The sequence below is a fragment of the Protopterus annectens genome, chromosome 3.part0 (assembly GCF_019279795.1).
Source record: "Protopterus annectens isolate FY-2018-M chromosome 3.part0, PAN1.0, whole genome shotgun sequence".
NCBI classification, from domain to species: domain Eukaryota; kingdom Metazoa; phylum Chordata; order Ceratodontiformes; family Protopteridae; genus Protopterus; species Protopterus annectens.
This window is the reverse complement of record NC_056731.1, coordinates 1,447,489,705-1,447,512,660: the sequence shown is the minus strand read 5'-3', so window position 1 is coordinate 1,447,512,660 and position 22,956 is coordinate 1,447,489,705.

Below are 22,956 nucleotides of genomic sequence, written 5' to 3'. Positions count from 1 at the left end.
CTCACCTAAGGTAACTGCCCATGAAAAAACACAAGTCCATAAGAAAAGAGCAGTTTCCACCAAATGGATTAAGATATTTATTCAGCACCAGTACGAACCATCAATATAAAGTTACATAAGCAGATAAAATCCAGCAGTAAGCACTTTTGGGTTATACCCTTCAGATTATTCTTTACCAAACACAAAAGGATATTTAAAACACCATCAACCAATCATTAATCAAAATTGTATCTGCCTTTTCTATTTAGAAACATCCACTACCTTCCACAAATTTACTATGAACTTTTCCAGAACTGAGATAGACTTCTTGGATATCAGACTGTTGCAGGATGAAAAGGGCTTTAAGACAACATTATTTAGAAATGACTGTTGGAAAAACAGTCTGCTAGCATGGGATAGTATGCATCCTCACTATACCTATAACAATATAGTTAAAGGACACTTGAGCAGGATATCCAGGCTTTGTACAGAAGATTGAAGGCTTGCACCTGTCACCCCTGGGCTTTTGGATATTGGCAAAAGCTCTTGCTACCCCCATAGTGCCTTTTTTAGGCAAGGCTCAAAAGACAAACCCACCTCCATAGGTATCACAAGGGATAAGAAACCAAGAGTAATGCTACTCAATGCCAGAAGTCTAAACCTCAAGATGCATGCACTCAAAACACTCCTTAGCATGGAGAACATCGATATCTGTGCAGTAACAGAAACCTGGTTCAAGGCTCCTGAGAACACCCCAGCACTACCAGATTATACCTCATACCATGCTTTTCGGCCCCAAAACTTGGACTGAACCACAAAAGGAGGGTGAGTATCAATATTTGTCAAAGATACCCATACCTCCAGGTTGGTGGCACAGCACAAAGCATCAGAGACTATCCATGTGCAACTAACAGTGGGTAAAACTGCCTTCCAGTTTATAGCCTGCTACAGACCACCCTCCCAAACCCAGGAACCCCACTCAGCCTTCCTGAGAACACTGGAAAATATGAAGGTCTCTCCAAACACCATTATATTGGGCGACTTCAACTACCCAAACATAGACTTGGAGCATTACTCTAGCTCCAACACCCTAGCCCAATGTTTTCTAGAATTTATAAACTCAAATGCTATGGAACAACTTGTTACCACTCCCACAAGAGGGGAAAACATACTGGACCTGATCATCACCAACATGGGGACTCTATGCTCCAGACCAGAAGTTTATCCCTCACTGGTAAGATCAGACCATAAACTAATCTCACTGGATATTCACATCCCAACCCCACCCCCTGCCCAGAAAACCACAGTGAAATACTTATCTAAAGCAAATTTCACACTCCTCAAAACTGAGGTGGAATCCTTCAAAGCCCCTGGGCCTGTGGAAAATATGGCCCAGACCACAGAATCCTTTATAAATGCATTCTATGAACACCTTCAGGAATGCATGGATCATGCAATCCCAAATAAAACCAAGACCCAATCCTCCAAAGGCAGACATCCTGTCTGGTGGACCCCAGCCATAAACAAACTATACAATAGAAGGAGGAAGCAACTACATGATAGAGCAAAATCCCAAAAAGGGAAGGCATCTCTGATCAGTATTAACAAAAAACTACGGGCACTCATAAAATTGCCTAAGGCCAGCTTCGAGAGAAAAATTGCACAGGACACTAAGGATAATCACAAAGCTTTCTTTAGTTATGTTAGGAACCTGGGTGGAAATTCCCAGATATGCTCAGAATTAGTCCAAAATGACAAAAAATACACCAAACCCACAGACATTGCCAACATCCTAGCTGACAGGTTCAGCGCAAACATCTCCCCCCCCTCCACCAAAAGGGCAAATATCTATCCCAGCAGAGCGCTGCCCCCCTGATATCTTAGATGCTCAGGTAAGAGCCGCCCTCTCAAAAGCAAAAAACACAGCATCAATGGGACCAGACGGTGTCCCGGGCTGCATCCTACATGAACTCCAAGAAGAGCTAAACCCAAACCTAAAACTACTGTTCAATCTCAGCCTTACTACAGGATATGGACCCAAAACGTGGCGTACAGCAGCAGTGGTCCCTCTCCATAAAGGTGGTGCCTCAACAGATCATGGAAACTATCGCCCCATAAGCCTGACTAGCTTGGTCTGCAAAGCTATGGAAAGGATCATCATGGACCTCATAAATAAAGATATTGGGGACCTACAGACACTGGATCCTACCCAGTTTGGCTTTGTTAAGGGCAGATCCTGCCTCTTAAACCTGGTCAATTTCTTTGAAACAGTCATCAAGGCCATTGACGAGGGGAAGGTGGTCCACACAGCCTACCTGGACCTCACAAAAGCCTTCGATACAATACCCCACTCGGGCATTATAGATAAGCTCACCAGCTTAAATATAAACCCCTATGTCACTAGATGGGTTGCAAACTGGCTCAAGGACAGAACCCACATGGTTACAATTGCTGGAGCCATGTCAGACTCCAAACCAGTTACAAGTGGCATCCCACAAGGCTCAGTCCTGGGACCTCTCTTGTTCTGTATATATTTCTCGGAGGTACAGGCCAACACGGAAGGACTGTGGCTGAACAAGTTCACAGATAACTGCAAACTGGGTGCCATAATCGACTCTCCAGCTGACACAAGCATCCTCCAAAAGGGCCTCATAGAAACAGACAACTGGTGCCAGAGCCATGGCCTCAAGCTAAACGCCAAAAAGTGTATGGCAAAAACAAAGTGCCCACAAATTACCACATAGGTGGTAATCCATTAAATACAGAAGAAGTAATTAGGGACCTGGGGACCCATGTTGATAGCAATCTCTCATTTGACAACCACGTGGCCAAAGTGGTTAGAAAAACATTTTATATAGCCCACCTAATCATGAAGGGATTCACATCTAGATCAGGGGAGGTCATTGTGCCTCTTTACTCATCCCTCATCAGGCCCATAATTGAGTACAATGCCCCTTTTGGGATGTACCTTACCAGAAACCTGCAGCAACTGGAAAGACCCCAAAAGTACCTCACCAAGAGGATCAAAGGGCTCAAACAGATGCCATATGCTGCCCGGTTAAAGAAACACCAGCTCTACTCAGTGGCATACTGCCTGCTCAGAGGGGATCTGTGCCTGAAATATAAAGCCATGTCCAACCCGGAATTAATGGACATGCTGCATCTCAGAAAATCCAAATCCCATCGAGCTACGTGCTCAAGAGACTTGAACCTCAGCACTGAAATAAATAGGACATGCTGGAGGGACAGATTCATAACCCAGAGGCTCCCTTCACTCTGGAATAAAATCCCAGTCCAGGTTAGGCAGAATCCCTCATTGACTCTCTTCAAGAGGAATCTTGATGAGTGGATGGGAGATCGTAGGTTTACCCCGGGTATCACTTCTGTGTCACTGTTAGACAGAGGCACAGTATACTAACCTCAAAAAAGGGCATAGCAAAATTAATTTAAAATGGGTGGTGAAAGCCAAACACACTCTGACTAGGCTTATAAATGCCCTAGGGCAGATAGCCTAGTATGAACCTATGAACCTATGAAGATTTTGAAAAGAAAACACAATTACAAGATAATTTAGTAGAAAGAGGTTATGATAGACAGAAGGTGAGGCAAACTTCTGCAAGGCAAAAAACACTGAGGCAGGACAGAACTAGGCCCTGGCTAAACTCTAATGGGAAAGGGGACCAAAATATTAAGTAATGGACACAGCAAAATAAATGTCCAAGACTCATGTTCACTTACAGCAGTATTATATATGTAGTCTGTGATATAATAAGAAATAATTGGAAGATATTAGTTTTAGATGAAGAAACGAGTGGAGTAGTATGTACAGCACCTTGTTCTGAGTTCAGGAGAAATAAAAGCCTGAAAGATCTGCTGAGCCATGAAGGAGGAGAAGTGCCAAGAAGGGTACCAAACCCTGTGGCTCCTGTAAAGCCTGTTGTCATAGTAATGTAAATATTGAATTTATTCACCCCAGTACTGGTAAAAGTTATCATTTTATAGAAAATGTAAACTGTAGATCTATGAATGTGATTTATTTAGCGACATGTCAACTGTGTACCTGTTATTATAAAGGAAAAATTAATTGTATGTTTAAAACGAAACTTTTAAATCACCTATCAGCCATAAGGCTGAAGAATGAGCATGATGCTTTATTTAGACATATCTCTGTTTCTCCAGGTCATTATTTTAAATTTATGGTAATTAGCCGTATACAAAAAGGGAACAGATGGGAGATACAGTGAATAAAACTGAATGTGAGGAAACCAATTGGATCATAGAATTAACAGCACACAGGTTTCCTGGTCTCAATGAGATTATTCCAATAAAGCCCGCCTTAAAGAAAAGGCAGATACAATGCTGATTAATGATTGGTTGAAAGGTGTTTTAAATATCATTTTGTGTTTGGTAAAGAATAGTCTGAAGAAGGGTATAACCCAGAAGCGCTTACTGTTGGATTTTATCTGCTTATGTAACTTTATATTGATGGTTCATACTGGTGCTGAATAAATATCTTAATCCATTTGGTGGAAACTGCTTTTTTCTTATGGACTATAGCTTTATACTGTGCATTGTAACTTACAGGGAAATATCACTGGTAAGGTATTTCCAGCAGTATATGGTGTACTAACATCTAAATCTGAACAAACATATGATTATTTTTGGAAATTGTTATTGCAACTATGTCAGGAGCATGGGTTGATGTTCAAGCCTGCAATAGTATTGAATGATTTTGAAAAAGCTGCAGTGAATAATGTGAAACAAAATCTTGTAGATTCCCATGCATTAGGTTGCTGGTTTCTATCAAATCCTTTGGCACCAAATACAGACATTGCGTCACTATAGAATTTGGTAATGATATCCACTTTGCATCTTTGTGTAAACAAATACCATCATTAGTATTTGTACCACCAAATGATGTAATGGAAACATTCCAACTTATTCAGAGTGAAATGCCTGCTGATGGAAAACCTTTTTGTGAGTTTTTTAAAACCAATTACTTGGTGGGCAGACCATGTTGAAGTGGCATGAGGCAATCTCCCACCAAACACATTTCACCACTATTTGTAGTAGCTTTTTGGAAACAATCCTATACATGTACCATGGGATATCCACACACTCAAAATAGTGTTGAGGGCTGGCATATGAGGTTGAAGAGTTTGCTTGGAAAGAAACAACTGTTTTTACATGATGTGCTACATGTGATATGCTTGGAACAGAACTATGTTGAGGATATGCGGGCTAGAATGATGAGTTGTTTACCTTCATTGCCAAAACATAGACACCATGTTGACAGGAAGGAGGTATTTCTTCAATTGCTTCAAAAGAGAAAGCATTTCACCCCTAAAGGTTTTATGGAACTTGTTGCTAAACATTCGAGCTTTTAAGATTTTTATGTACATCTTGTACATTTAATTTCAGCAATTTATCTTTGTCAAATGTGTAATTAGTTAAACAGTTCTATATGACCGGACAACTGTTAATGGAAAAGCAGCAAGATCTTATACAGAAAATGTTGGGAGTATAGTACTATTGCAGTGTTTCGGTTTCTTGTTCAAGGAGACTACAGGGATATTTCACTGTCAAATGGGAATATTACAATGTTTCTGTAATGCAATTTATAATTTATGTTGTAATGGTTTGCATAGTTTGGGGCTATTGGTTCACAGTTTGCAGGACTTCAGCAAGTAAAAAAAAAAATAAAGTTGATGTTAACATTGACAAGGGGATTTCAAATTTTTGTGTCGATCTTATAAACTACTTAATATGCATGACGTCTTTCGTACATTCAATTTTCTTTTTTTTTAGTAACCCCACACATACACACACACACACACACACACACACACACACACACCTCTCAGGTGATTGAAGTGAGATCAAACCCCCCCTACCTATCTAAGTACACATAGTGGATAACTCAGTACTTTATGCAAGTACGTCAGCACAAGTCTGACTTTTACAAGGCTGCAGGACAACTTATAGTGGATGACATCAACAGTGGATAATTAAAAAAACGGCAACTGGAACAGCAACACCAAATGCTCCACTGAATAAAAGACTCGTTGGTCAACACAGATAGCAGCAAAAACTAGTTTAATAACATCTATGATAAATAGACTTCCTCAGAACACCATACATTTAAAATGAGCAACTTTTATATTCACTCATACATTAATTAATTGAATAATTGAGTTCAATTTACTAAAAAACTAAAAAAAACTTTAACCCTATAACTGCTACCTCTGAAACACCTGCCAGTTACACTCTAACCACATGAGCCTAACTCAAAAATACATGGTATGCAGATGCATAATAAGAAATACTTTAATATTAAAGACATATTATGAAAATTGTGTAAAAAAATATATATATATCCTAAGTATTATTTGCACAGTAGGAGATGTTTGATCAACTATTAAAACCACAAGTCCTGTTGACTATATGATGTTAAAAATAATAGTAATGACACAGAACCAATTATTGCCAATGTCTCCAAAACATATTAGAAAATTAAATTCTGTTGTCATCCAACATAGGCTTAATAGAAATGTACTCATTGAGTTTAATTTGCCACCAAACCTCTCTCTCACCTATTTTTTTCTTTATATTCCCCCCTCTGGCATTAATTTGTACAATTTCTAATATCCCAAATATGAATTTGTCACACCCTTTGCTTGTCATTAAATGTTTACTTAAGGCATTTTTCTCGTCTCCCTTCTTAATACAGTAATAGTGGTCATAATGCATTTTGTGCAGGTTGCTAAATACACTAGTTTAGTTGTTCTACAATTTCCCTTTTTAAATTTAATGTTTGTAGAGTTAATATCCTGCAAGACAAATGTAACTCCCTTTCAAATTCCATTTCAAATTATTTGCATTACTTTTAACATTGTACCCATATACCAATATACATGCTCCTGTGTATCCTTTGCATCAATCTGATTTTACCTGGACTGGGCTGTAAAAACATCCTCATTATTACCTAAAATGGCCTGATATCTGATATTTCTGTTGCTGATCACATATTGTCTTACATCAGCAATCAAACTATCAGGGTACCCCCTCCATCTAAACATGTTTCCAATAAAATCTAACTCCTTTTCTAAATCAGCTATTTCAGAGGTCATTCTGGCACCTTATGAATTGGCCTTTTATGATGCTTTTTTTCTGTTTGTAGGAGTGACAACTGTTAAAATGTAAGTATGAGTTGCTAAAAGTCTCTTTTCTATGTATTTTAGATGTAAATACCTTATCCCTTACATTTATCTCAGTGTCTAAATAGGATATAGTTTCCTTGCTCATATTAGTAGTAAATTTTAAATATTCACATCTACTGTTCATATAAGCTGTGAATTAAATCAAAGGAATCTGGTGTATAGGTCTATATATTTCCACCAGTCACTGTTGAAAATATATTCTTTCTCCCAATCAAGCAAAAATTAAAAAAAAAAAAAACATCCCCCATCGCCACTCCCTTTACATTAAAAAAAAAATGGGCATATGCTATCGCTACCCCTTTACATTGCCTGTAATATTCTCCTTCGAAATACACATAGTTGTATTTTAATACTATGTCTACAAATTCTAGAATTAAATCTTTTCTGTCATTGTCAGTGACTCTTAATTCGTCCATACTATTACTAAACCTTCTTAGACCTTCTTCTATGGGAATGCTGGAGAATAGATCTACCACATCAATGGTAACCATAATAATGTCAGATCTACATAAATTAGGTGTTAATCTTCTCAAAAAGTCCCATGAGTCCTTTAATAGGTGATGTACTTTATCGTAACTGGATTTTAACCATTTGTCCACCACCTTTCCGAACAAAAAAGTTTTAGACTTGTTCCCTGAAACAATGGGATGAAAAGGGGGATCCAGAACATTTTTGTGCACTTTTGGTATGCCTACTATTGTGGCTATAATGGGGTTTGTAACTCTTAAATAATTATACAAATCTACTTCTATTCTTTCTTCTATATATAAGTCTTCCAGGTCTAAATCAATTTTGTGATATCCTATATTGACTTCATTAATAGAAGAAATATCATAATTACCTGAACTAATAAGCATCGTATTAATCTTGTTATTATATTCTATAGTGTTATATATTACTGTTCCCCCTCCCTTGTCTGGCTTCATAATCCGTATTTTATTATTGCTCTTCAAGTCATTCAGTAACTTGTACTGCTCATAATTGAGGTTGTATGTAATCCTGTTCTTATTACTAATACTGGAATACTCATACATGTCATCTATGACCAGTTTCATAACAATTCCAAGTTCAGTTTACTAATATATTTTTTGAAGTCAATGATACTTTTGACTACATTAAATTTTTATATGGATAAATAAACTTAGGTCTTTTTATAAACAACTCAAAATGTTCCTTATTTATAATAATATTGAATCTCCTTCCCAGTGGTCTTGGAATACCATACTGTTGTCTCTCCTTCTGTTCCCTCCACCTGTGGGTACTTGTATCTTTCCATCCTTCTTGGTCCCACAGTGTCTCTCCCTCTTCTAAAAAATTCTCATTCCTATTCTGATGCCTATTAGGTTTAGTATTAGTGTGTGTATGTTTGTAGTAAACATGCTGTTTTTCATAATTTCCACCCTCATATGATTGATCAATGTTAAAGACATTAAGACCATCATGGAAAGGCATTGGAATTTATTTAGAGTGGACAAGGATATTTTAGAAGTAATGGGAGATAGAATGTAATGATGGGATGAAAGGCACAGTAAGATGTGGTAATTGTAACCAGTGCAAATATATTGATGGTAGAGTTACATTTGTCTTGCAGGATATTAACTCTACAAACATTAAATTTAAAGAACAACTAAACTAGTGTATTTAGCAACCTGCACAAAATGCACTTGTTATTATGACCACTATTACTGTATTAAGAGAAAACATTTAATGACAAGCAAAGGGTGTGACAAATTCATATTTGGGATATTAGAAATTGTACAAATTAATGCCAACATTTCTATTAAGCCTATGTTGGATGACAACAGAATTTAATTTCCTAATATGTTTTGGAGACATTGGCAATAATTGGTTCTGTGTCATTACTATTACTTTAAATATCATATAGTCAATAGGACTGGTGGTTTTAATAGTTGATCAAACATCTCCTACTGTGCAAATAATACTTAGGATATATATATCATAATATGTCTTTAATATTAAAGTATTTCTTATTATCTGCATATACACCATTTTTTGAGTTAGGCTCATGTGGTGGTAGAGTGTAACTGGCAGGTGTTTCAGAGGTAGCAGTTATAGGGTTAAAGTTTTTAAGAACTCACAATTCAATTTAATAAATAATGTAGTGATATAAAAAAGTTGCTCATTTAAATGTATGGTGTTCTGAGGAAGTCTATTTATCATAGATGAGCTGAATCAACAGTGGATGTTAGAGAGAAGATGTTGGGAGATCTGCGTGAAGTGCCATAGCACAAGTCTGAATGTGTATTGTCATTCAAAAGATTTACATGGTTTATAACACATTTGTTATTAATTTATGTAGTGTAGTTCATATAGTTGTGAACAAGTACAGGGAGACCAGGGTTGCAGTACATGGGGGAGGTAACAGATGGCTGCATTGTATATATGTGACATTTTCTTAGATAGGGCCTTCATTTTATTTCTGTTTCCATATGTAGTTTCATGTCATGAAAAATACATGGAAAGTAAACAAAAGTAATACATGCTATTGTCTACTTTGCACAGTGCACCACTGAGCAGTGGGTTTGCGGGATGGTTGGCAAAGTGTTTACACATGTGAGATATACATTTCTACTGATTTTCCTGTTTGCATATAGTTAAGCTGTGCACAAAAGCAAGCCTCAATGCTAAAATTCTAAGAGTTCTCAGTACTGATTGTTTGAAACACACCTGCTGCTTAGGTAACTCTGTGGCAGAAGATGTAATTACATCAATACATTTCCTTTTGAGCCCAGATGCTATAGAGTTTGAACCCAGGTGTATATAATACTTTTAAATAAGTAATGATAGTGTAATGAAATTATACTTTACACTACCTTCACTGTATGTAACTGTCTGCTGACGTATCACAGCATGTTTAAGCAGCATGGTGTGGAGGTAACCGCACTAAGAAAAAGCTGTTCACCATCTTGGTGCATGATGCAAGCTCCTTGCAAATGGAGGCCAGAAAGTGAAGAGCTCCATTTGTTTTGTTTTTGTTACTTATGCATGTTGCATTTGATTATATTTTATGACCAGAATATAGGTGCTAAAATGGGGTAGATAGGAAAGTGATGGGCAAGAAGGAGGAAGAGCAAAGGGAAAGCAATATAGGAATGTGCAGGAGTGAGGTAGGAAAGAATCATAGCTATCCATTCTTTCAACAATTTAAAATGGAAATATGTACAAAATATTAGCTAAATTTTGACTGTCACTTTGACAAAGAGGGGTGACAACATAGCAATCATGTTCTATAGCCAACTGGACCAAATGAAGTGTGTCAGGAAGATACGTGTGTGAAATGGAGAGTTAAGTGTGGGACGATATTTTTTTTGTGCAACAGTTGCCTTTTTTAAGTAAGAGAAAAATGTTGGTATTTCTGCATCAGGTAAGTTGGGTAGTTAAGAAAGCAAATGCAAACAAACAGGACAAAAAGGCAAGACACATGGATGGTGTGGGACACAAAAGGTTGGGGACACCATAATTGTATAAGGGAGGGGACAATGCAAGATCATACCCATCAAACATGGGGACAGTTAAAAATGTAGTCCTCAGCCACGGGACTGTCATCACTGTCCTCTTACTCTCCTGGCAGTGAGAGTGCTTGATGTGTTCTCATCCTATGGATCATGAGGGGAGCAGTCTCTCCATCCTGACTAGCAGTACACCAGTGGAGCTGTGCATGACCCTATGCACCAACCCTGGCCTCTCCTTGCTGGTGATGAAATCCCCACCTTCAACAGTACTCCCAGAGAGTACCACAGCACCAGCTGTCATGGTAGTGCTACCTGAGGGTGCAGGTAGTGCAGGGGTAGCAGAGGCAGTACTGCCAGCTTGAATCAAAGATTTGCTGGGTGTCAGTACTGGAGCCAGTGGAGAGGGCTGACCCACTGGTCCTGGCATACCTCATTGTGCTGTGAAACATTTAGTGATTTGTTACAGATGGATGGCATGGAGACATTTTGATGACACATAATAGAAAAGAAAAAAGAGATAACGGTTGGGGTGAGAGAAAAAATAGATAAAATTAGCGCCATCATATGTGACATACAATGCATTATCACAATAATACAACTATTTTATTTGAAGTATAACATTTAAGTATATGTCCTAACAATTACAAACTATAATTACAGATTGCTCAAAGTAATCCATACAATGTACATATATTGCACTTATGCTAGGTCCAATTATACAGATTAGAGTTAACAGCAGGATATTTATGCCACTTGTATATATTTTAATTATATATAATTTTATTAAAGAATTGCAGTATTGTATAGTTGTTATTCAGGGTATTTAAACCCACAACTTTTGACTTCAGTCTTACGCTTGAGATGGAGTGCTTGTTTGGCTTGCTTGCTGTACTCTGTCTGAATATTGGTGAGTTCTGTCTGCAATTTATTTTGAATTGAAGTTTTTCATTTAAGGTTTGGTTACTTCTATTTTGTATCTTATCCTTGTATTACATTTGTTTAGCTTTAAGTTTTCTGTTATGTTGGAGTCTTAAGAGATCTTGGCTAGGGTCAGTTAGAAAAGTTAGCAAAGAATTCCTTTGAAAACAGTGAATAACATCAGTTAATTAATGGGAGGAGCTGAGAAATGGCATTCTTCATTTAGCTAGAAATATCTCTATTTAGCTGGAGTGCTTGTCTGTCTTGCTTGCTGTGCTCTGCCTGAATATTGCTGATCTCCATCTGCATTTTATTTGAAGTGAAGTTTTTCATTTAATGTTTAGTTACTTCTGTTTTGTATGTTTTCCTTGTATTACATTTGTTTTGTTTTAAGTTTTCTGTAACAGGTCCTGGCTAGGGCCAGTTAGAAAAGCTAGTAAAGAATTATCTTCTGTTTCCTCTCTTTCCACTTAACTTAAACAAAAACTGCACTTTATTCAGCTGCTTTTACTGTATTACTGTTTCTTCCTACTTTATTACTTTATTTTGCTTTTGCTGCTTGTTCATAAAAGTGTTTAATTGCATTTATTCTGATGCATTTATTACTCCTTGATAGTAGCCTGATTAAATTGGAACTGTTATTCTAAGCCTCTTAGTTTTGGTTTAAGCACTTAGGTTTCAGGCCAGTTGTTTTACATTAAGAAGGTTTGTAGTCTACACTGTTGTGGCAGGAAAGGTGGCTTATATCCGTCTAAGTTGGAAATTGCTGGATAAGGACTTAGTGTGTCTGTTATTCTCAAAAGTGTCTTAGTTCTGGTTTAAGTGCTTGGGCTTCAAGCCAGTTATTTTACGTTAAGAAGGTTTGTGGTCTACACTCTTGTGGGAGGAGAGTGTAGCCTCTGCCCTTCTGAGCTGGGAGTTGCTGGTTGAAGGCTTATTGCACCTGCTTATTTAAATTGTTTTTTTTTTCAAATTGTTGCACTTTGGTGCAGCATAGACTAGCTTCAGACCTACTTAATTTAGTTTTGTTTGTATAACTTGAGCATTAACCCAGACCATCTTTTGTTGGGCAGGGTTCCTCTGCACCCTAGTGGCAAGAGTGTGCAGTTAGAAATCATCTGATTCAAGGTTGCTGGAACAGGGCTCAGTTTTGAGCTTTTTTATTGGTTAATTTGTTTAAATCAGTTTGCTCTCGTTTGCTACATAAAACTGTATTTGCACAGGTTTGCACTTATTTGCACATTGTGCATGGCTGAGCAATTGTGGGCACCATTGGTGGTTATAAGATGCAAACACTTCTCTCTGCAAATTTTCCCTTAGTAACCTTCTGGGTTCTCCATCATTGAGTTCTCACAATTGTCCCTCATTGACAGGTGATGCATTCAGCAAAGCTACTGATGTACTAACACATATCTTACCCAGTATCCCTCTTTGTATTTTTTGTCCACTTCTCCTTTCCTCTATTTTACATGATCCTTCCTGTCCTCTCCCTGTTTTCTGACTACCTCAACTTACCTGGCATTATGGATGAACAATTTCCCACATTTTCTCTAGTCAGCCTGACTGATAGGGGCATCCTGCAGCAATGTAGAAATTGCCTCATGTATACTGACAACGCACTTCTTGTAGTCCACACAAATTAATTATGTGAGAGATGCATCTATATCAAGAACCTAGAATCCTTGGTCTCTCGATCATCACTCAGTTCAACTGATACTAAGCAGGTTGTCAGCATGCACACCTCACCACTTACACCTACCAAACCAGTACCACATAAACCTACATATGCAGGGGGCCTTACCAGAAACTTAAACATCAGAGACCTCCCAAACACAAACACAAGCACAATTCACATAATAAATCATCTGTTGAACATATTACATATAATATGTCACACACCAGTGCCTCACCAGTAAAGCCCCTAAGGCAAAACACAAAAACAAACATCTTTGTCATGGGGGCTCAGTTGTGAGACACACAGCTATCCCTCTTACACAGGTTGGATAAGGAAAATGTAACGGTCAGCTGTCAGGTACCAGGATGCACCACATCACACATGCACTCAAGTCTCTCAACAACAAGCAGTGTTATAACTCCATCATAGTCCATGTTGGTGTGAAGGACCTGAGACATACCTCACTGGACTATATGAAGAGAGACATGACTGAGCTCTCTGTTTATGTGTCTCAAGCAGGTATGTCCCTAGCCTTAAGCAGATTTTACCTTTGCCTAGGATGATACTTCAATACAAACAAAAAATGATTGACTTCAACAATTGGCTTCACTTCTGGTGTCATTCAAGGGAGATCTAGTAACTGTCAACCTGTGATGACATAGTCGACAGACATCGATGCTTTGCTACAGATAGTCTTCATCTATCACCCCTGAGATTTTGGTTACTGATTAAGGCTCTTGCCATCCCCATAGTGCCTGTTTTAGGGAATGTCACAAGAACAAAATTCCTGACATAGAAATACCCTCTAAAAACAATGCTAGGAATCTAAACCAGAAACTGCACTTACTAGAACAAGTCCAAACTTTGGAAGATGCTGACATTTATACAGTCACTGTGACTTGTTTTAAGGCTATGGAGAGATCCCCCACCTATACAAAGTTAATTTTTTTCACACTTTCAGACTGCAAACTGAAGGTGTGAGAACTAAAGGATGTGGTGTATCAATATTCATTAAAGAAAAATGCACCTCTAGATTGGTTAAACAGCACAATTCCCTTGATTTATTTCAGGTGTAATTGACTGTAGGTAAGGCCCCTCTTCAGGTCATTGCCAGCTATAGGACCCCTCCATGAATCAGGACATCCACTCAGCCTACATGGATCTACTTGACTCCATCAATATACAACCAAACACCCTGGGTTTGGTGACTTTAATTACCTATCCATTGATGGGGTAAATTATATGTGTTCTAACTCAGTCACCCACAGGTCCCTGGAGTTTGTTAACTCAAATGTCCTGGACCAGCTGGTTGACACACCCACAAGGGGCTCAAACATTCTCTATCTGGTGCTTACCAACATGGGGGACTGGTGCACCCCCCATGTGTGGCCATCCCTGGTGAGAAATGACCACAAATCAATCTCACCAGAAGTATCTATCACACAAGACCCCCATTAGTAACAACTAGACTAAAAAACATCTGCCAGGCCAATTATAACCTCTTACATGACAGCATAAATAGCTTCATAGCCCCCCCACCCACTGATGGAACAGATACATATGCTGAGTTATACACCAATACTTTATACAAGCTTCTGTACAATTGTATTGACTCTGGCACACCTGATAGAAACAAAGCAAGATCTTCATGGATAAACAAACCTGCCTGGTAGACAGCTACCATTGATAGGTTATACAATAGGAGAAAGAAATTGCTGTCTAAGTGTAAGAAGGAGCGGTCTCAAAACTGGAAATGCTCCCTTCTCAAATTAAACAAGCAAATAAGACTCCTAGTAAAGTCATCCAAAGCTTACTATGAATCCATATTAGCCTCTCTAACTAAGGATAACCACAAGGCCTTCTTTAGTTACATCTGTAACCTCAAAGGTAAGGCCCAGATTTGTGCTGAACTCATAGTTAATGGTACTACATATACATAACATGTGGATATAGCACACCTGCTGGCTGACAGGTTCAGTGAAAACTTGACTCCCCTGTTCCCGCCACATATACCCCAATGCATCCCTTACACATGTCCTCCACCTAGTATCTCTGATGATCAGGTGTTAAATGCCCTCCCCAAAGCCAAAATCTACAGCCTCGATGGGACCAGACAATATCCTGCACTGTGTTCTACATGGGTTAAAACAGGAATTAGCATCACTATTGGCTGCACTTTTCAATCACAGCCTAAGCACTGGCTTCATCTCAACAGAATGGAAAACAGTTACCATCATCACTTTGCACAATGGGGATGCATCCACGGGCCCCAGGAATTATAGACCCATTAGCCTGACTGGCCTTATCTGCAAGGCCATGGAATGAATCATCATAGACCTTATTAACAAAGATATAGGAAATCTCCAAACACTCAGTCCCACCCAGTCTTGCTTTGTCAAGGGGAGATCATGCCTGTTAAACTTGGTAGACTTCATCAAGGCAGTCACCAAATCCCTAGACAAGGACAAATCTGTGCATATGGCCTACCTATGGCCTACCTAGACTTAGCAAAGGCCTTTGACACAATCCCCAACTCAGGCATCATTGATAAACTCACCCAGCTGGGTATCAACCCATATATTGTCAAATGGGTTGCAAACTGGCTGACTCTTAGAACTCATATGGTCTAAATAGGGGACTCCACCTCCTCCAACAGACCTGTAACCAGTGATGTTCCTCAGAGATTAGTTCTGGGCCCCCTACTGTTTTGAATCTACTTCTCTGAAGTACAGGCTAAAACTAAAGGATTATGGCCGACAAAGTTTGCTGATGACTACAAACTGGGAGTGATCATTGAAACCCCTAGTGATGTCAACATCCTGCAAGAAGGTCTTACTCAGATTAATGACTGGTACCAAAGTCATGGTCTTATACTTAATGCAAAAAAATGCATTATCATCCCCTTTGACAAAGGTGATGTTCCTGCAAACTGCCACATCAATAGCAATACCCTCAGCACACAGTCAGTTGTGAAAGATCTGGGCACACAGGTCAACAGCAGCCTTGACTTTGATCCCCATGTCTCCACAGTGGTAAAAATAGCATTTTTTATTGCTCATCTCATAAGTAAGGGCATTACCTCCATAAAAAAGAGGTTATAACCCCCTTGTACTCTTCCCTCATCAGGCCAATAATAGAGTACAGCGTTGCCTTTGGTAAGTTCCTTTCCAGAAACATGCAGCAATTGGAGAGACCACAAAGGTTCCTTACAAAGCAAATTCAGGGTCTTCAAGATCTGTCTTAGGTGGAGAGATTGGAATCATTGTCACTTTACTCTGTGTTTTACAGACTGCTCAGAGACAATGTGTGCCTTGCATACAGAGCAATCTCTAACCTGGCTTTAATGGAAATAATGCACATTCACAAGTCAAATGGCACATGGGTCGCTCACTCAAAGGACCATAACCTGGTATGTAACATCAACAGAATTTGCTGGAAAAACAGATTTGTCTCACAGAGGTTTTCCAACTTTTGGAATAAGCTTCCTATTCATGTTAAACAAAGCCCCTCATTGACCATATTTAAGCAGAATTTGGATGATTGGATGGGTAACTGGAAATTCATCCCAGGGATTCCACCTGTGTCCCTGTTGAACAGGGGCAATAGGTGCCTACTTTAGTGTCTGCTTGAACTAGACACCCTTGGGAACTCAGATTGAACTAGCCAGGCTTGAAACAGCCCTGGGGCCATTAGCCTAATAACCTCATATCATCCTATGATCCTATGACTCATAAAGTTGTTTTTTGCTACAGACTTATGCATGCATACTTGTGTTTACAGTTAGGATATGCATGCTTGCTTTGCTGCTACTATATAGAAACCAAAACAATTTTTCTTTAACTTTTTGAACTAAAATAATACTTCTATTGTGCTGTTTACATAACACTTGCTTTCCTCAGTCACTCCAGACAATCAGGATGAGCCTGCCTATTCTCCACAATTTCAGGGCTAGTTGTGAAAAGAAAAGAAAAGAAAAGAAAAGAAGACCATTACGCATCCAGCCTTGCCTATATTTAGCTTTCTATATATTATAAATTTTCTTTATTAGCATACTTACACAACTGTGGGATGTCATTAGTTTGAAACCCATCCAACCACTGGTTGAGTATATCCCTCTTGAACCTTTTTAAGTTTTTGAAATGGTGTCTACAGTGTTCTCCAGTCGTGGGATGCCAGTTGCACTGGATGCAGTCTTGCTCAGACTATTCCATGCCTCAGACTTGTACTGGGAGCCAGAATCCACCCCCAAGAAGCCTTTGGCCTGTGGCACTTTACCAGGAGTCCAGTAAGTACCCTGGACTCCTGAACACCCCACCTCTGAGCCCAAATTGGGCAACTTCTCCTCTAACACCATACATGTGTAATCCCACCGATTCCTGTTATCATGTTTATTGATAGTGAACAAACCCAAGAAATGATTCCAACAGTGTTTGTGAGATGTTAAGTGGAGAGCATCAGTGACAAACAGAGAGGAAAGAATTTTTTATACTGGAATTTTAATCTAACACTTGACATTAGTTTGAGGGTGTGTCTGCTGCTGTAACTGTTAGGTTATTTAACTTTCCTGACATGCACTGGAGGCATGGATGTCCTGATCTTACACATGTTTGTTTGGCTTTATACACTGCTAAAATTGATTTTACAGTGTGGGATTCAAACCAATGCATGAAGGGCAAAACATTCTATTTAATAGCAGTGATTTCACATCTTTGCCACAGAAGAAATGCTTCTTAGGCCTGCTCATACATCATTCATAAACACAGATGACAGACTGAGGTGTTAACCACATATGTGTGTCTCCTGACAAGGTCATTGTATATACATTCATTTGTGTATGTGTCTTATTTAAGTGTGAAGGCCATCCATCCAAGTTCAGATAACAGAATTATACTTATAGAAACATAGTAGACAATATATCCTCATACATCTGAACTTCAGAAATGCAGTAAGGATGTCTTATCTCTCATATCTCATATCATTCATATCAGTTCCACTATTTATAATTATTTATAAAGTGTTATACATTATATTTAATATACTGTGAAATGAAACAATATTAAAAATGCCTGGAATTTTCTGTATTAGAACCCAGAGCCATGTGTATGGAAACCCTACACTTACACCTGTTGCCACAGGGATATTTAAATAGCACTTGTATATTTTCCTGTTCATTCCCATAAACTGGACTGTCACAACAGTAAAAATATGTTGCATTTCCTCTGTTAAGACCCTACACCATCTGTATTACAGCCCTACACTTACATCTGCTGCCACAGAAATGGTTATATAACAGTTGCATAATTCCCTTTTCATTCTTAAGTTCTGTGTATTAGCAGCTGGGGAATGCCACTTAACATGTTTGTGCATTGCCCAACAGAATTAATAGAATATATCCATTTTGAAATTGTTGACTGTCTGCATTCTGCCTGCATTTGTTTAATGGCTGCAGGTGTTGGAGAAGCTTGCTAACCACCGCACAATTTCGTTTAGCAGTGTTGAGCAAAGGAAAGCAAAAACTGCAACAATGTATCCTTTTTGACCTTTATACTGCCTACACCCTGTTTGCAGGTGTTCTGTCTGCTTCCTGTATGGGCCACTAGTCCCCAAGATAAGCACAGCTAAACCTGACATTCATTGTGTTTCTCCATTTCACTTGTTTGTGCTAAGTTGCACACCACACAAACACTGACATTTTTAAAAAAATGAAACATTAGGTGGAATGAAGAAAAGAAATCTATTAAGCAACACTACAAAAGTTATGTTGGGACACATGAAATATTTTTGAACAGCTCTGGATTTGAACTTTAACTCCAAATGAACCTTCAAAATACAGTAAGGGTGCCTTATCCCTCTATGCCACACAAACAATTTTGTAGCAAGGAATTCAAATTATTGCATATACAACCATAAGCAGCATCATCCTCAGTACTAACAAAACATATGACAGTTGTTTGTGCATGTATTAATTTCAGATGTAGTGCGCTGAGTAATCACAGAACCATTTATGACTATTGCTTGCATAAATCCAGATCTGTCTTTTCTCTCTGTGTTTGGTGCTCATTCTTATCAATCTGTCCAGTAATCTGAGACATACAGTCTTTAAGGCATTCTGTATCATTGTCTTAAAATGTGTGAGCATTTTAAATGGAAATAATATACAGTTGAAAAGAAATGAAGGGGAGGTTGGATGTGACTGAACAGAAACTGTGAAATATGTGCTGCTTACTTACATTTAAAATCTTGATACAATTACTTCTGCAGTTTGTAAGTCTAATCTGGCTGACACACTCACTGGAGGTAGGGGAGTCTGAATTCTGAGGTGTTTTCCTTCTCCTCCCAGTAATTATTCACAGTTGCAATTCATTAGCAAAAAACACTGAGGGATTGCCTGCACTGCCTGCACCATGTTTACATGTGCTACACAGACCCAATTATTTGGGATTCAGCAATTTTAATGAGTTCACACCTCATTTGCATCTTCACCATGCTTCCAGCCCTGAATACACACTAGAAAAAAGGAACCGTGTAGCTAGGGAGCCAGAAGTTATGAATATTACTTTGGGGTTTATATACACAGAAGACTACTGATCTTGATAAGGTATGTTTGCATTTTTCAACTATATTGCCCTCTTGCCCAGTTCATTTGCATTGTGCAATTATTTAAAATGTTTCTTAAAATAATGATAAATTATTTTTGCAATACAGTAATTTCAAAGTTATTACAGTGCCTGAAAGACTTATTCCGCAAAGTTCAGTTACACAGAGGCTTGTTGCACTGGCATAAATGTTTGGCATATGTGCATGTGTCCGTGGCTATTTGCAAAATCCTTTACTGGTATGTGTTAATATGGCAGACAGATTTCAAAAGCCCTTACCACTTGTATTTGATCAGAATATTGCAGAAAACTGGAGAATATTTGAGCAAGAGTATGATATTTTTATACAAGCAGCGTATTCAGATAAAGATGCATGCACCAGGCATTCATTTTGCTAAATTTAGCTGGGTCAGCTGCCATAGAAAGAAAGAGTTAATTTGTGTATGCACCAGCAGAATATGATGGAGAAGGTAAAAATCATTGTATTGCTGTACAGGCTGAATCAAGGGAAGAACCTGAGTGTTTGAAGTGCATGCTCAGAGAAATGAGTAACCCCCAGACAAATATTACATTATAGAGGCATTTCTTTACACGAGTCATCAGAAACTACTGGAAACTTTTGCAGCTTATATAATTCACCTGAGAAACAAAGCCAAAATGTATCAGTTTGGTGACTTAAAAGATGAGTTAATAAAAGACAGACTTGTGTGTGGTATTAATAGTGCTGCTGTGAGAAAGATTTTACTTTGAGACAGTGATTTAATGTTGAGTAAAGCCAATGAGGTTTGCCAAATCCATGAAGTTACAGAAAAACATACAAGTATGCTTGCAGTTGACAAGATCATAGTTTCAGCAAGCTCCACAGCAAATGTAAATAGCATGCAGCATGTGGCAAACAGAAATAGGCCTAAGCACATGGCAGACACAGCCCCTGCAGGCTCACCATGGAAACAGCATAGCTTTCCAGCAAGTTTTAAGACTTGTTCAGTTAAAGGAGCATGTCCCTCAGTGCAATACAAGCATGAATCAGCAAAACCCAAATTTAGCTTTATTGTTAAGTGTCACAATTGTGGTGCCAATCATGAGTCTAGAAGAGAGAAGTGCTTAGCATTTAGTTAGCAATGTCACAAGTGTAAAACATTGAACCATTTTTAAAAGTTTTGCAAATCAAGTAAACCCCACAGTTGTAAAGAAAGGTCACACGCAAAAGCAAGTTAATCAAGTAGAGCCACAACAGTCAGCTTTCTATGTAGATGGTGTATCAGTAATTGGTGAGAGAGTTCATGCAGTGAATTTGCTGGAATAAAAGTGAAGAGTTTTGTACAGTCCAGATCAATGGAAATCCACAGAGCTTAAAGCAGACGCTAGTTCAAAGTTTAATGTTATATCAGCAGACACATTTGCTAAAGTGAGAACTAATGAGAAACTCATTGTTGCCAGTAGTGTGAAACTTGTTGCTTATGGAGGTGAAGAAATTCAAACCGAAGACTCAGTGATGCTTTCATGTTATTTGGCCAAGAACTGTTACATCTTTTTATTCTATGTAGTCCAAAGACCACTACAGTCATTACTGGGTCTCAAAGACAGTCTGAGAATGAACCTTTCTTTTAACAAAGACGTTCATCACATAAGTGCATATCCTAGTTCCAATTTTTCTGAAGCCATTTTCTCAGAGTATGCTGATGTTTTCGATGACAAGTTAGGCAAACTTCCAGTTGTGTATTCCATGAAGTTAGACCCAGAGGTCACTCCAGTAATCAGACCAGCAAGAAGAGTTCTGATAAGTATGCAGGATAAAGTTAAGGCTCAGTTGGATAAAATGGTACAAGGTGTAGTTTGTCCAGTTACAAAACCAGCTGAATGGATGTCGTCTATGGTAATAGCTCACAAAACAGGCTCAGACAAAATCCGAATATGTATTGAGCCAAGAGATTTGAACAAGGCATTGAAGAGACAGCATCATCCAATGTGTACAGTCGAAGGGATCGCAGCTCTAATACCAAATTCCACTGTTTTTTTCTGTCTTAAATGCAAAAAGTTCATTTTGGCAAGTAATACTTGATCACAAATCCTCATTACTAACCACTTTTGGTACCCCATTTGGTAGATACAGATTCCTAAGGATGCCATTTGGAATAAATTCTGCAAATGATGTCTTCCAGAGTGCAATGGATCAAATTTTTTTTCGGTTATCATTGCACCATAATAGTTGATGATTTATTGGTTGGAGCCAATGGTGAAGCAGAGCATGACAGAAACCTAAAGAGAGTTCTAGAGAGAGCACGTGCAGTAAACTTGAAGCTCAACCCTCTGAAGTGCAAATTCAGGATTCCAGAAGTTATATACATACTAGGTCATTTATTTACCAGTACTGGCTTGAGACCAGACCCAATCAAGCAAGCAGCTATTCTTAAGATATCAGCACAAGATAATGTTGAAGCTCTACGGAGTTTCCTAGGCATGTACAACTATTTATGCAAGTTTATACCAGACTTCAGTGAGTTGACAGCACCTTTAAGAGAGCTGACACACAAAAATGTTGCATAGTCATGGTTAGAACAGTACCAGAAGGCATTTGAAGACTTTAAACAGAAAATTACCACCCCCACCTACATTAAGATACTGTGATGTGAATAAACCAGTCACTCTATCCTGTGATGCTTCAGAATTTGGTCTTGGTGCAGTTATTCTTCAAGAGGCCAGACCGGTAGCCTATGCATACAGAACACTTACCCAAACTGAAATGCAGTATGCTCAAATTGAGAAAGAACTTTTGGCAATAGTATTTGCATGTTGCAAGTTTCATGATTATATTTATGGTCAAGCTACTCAGACTGAAACTGACCAGCAACCTCTAGTCACTATTCTAAAGAATCTTATGCATTTAGCTCCAGTAAGATTGCAGAGAGTGATGCTCAAATTGCAAAAGTACAACTTGAAAATGGTCTACATGAAAAGCAAACTACTCTATCTGATACGTTATCCAGATCACCCAGAAATACAATGAAACAGCTTGAAGCAGAGATTTTTGACTTTGACATGATGGCAGTGCATAATTTTTCTACCACTAGGCTTTTGTTGAGTTAAGAGATCAC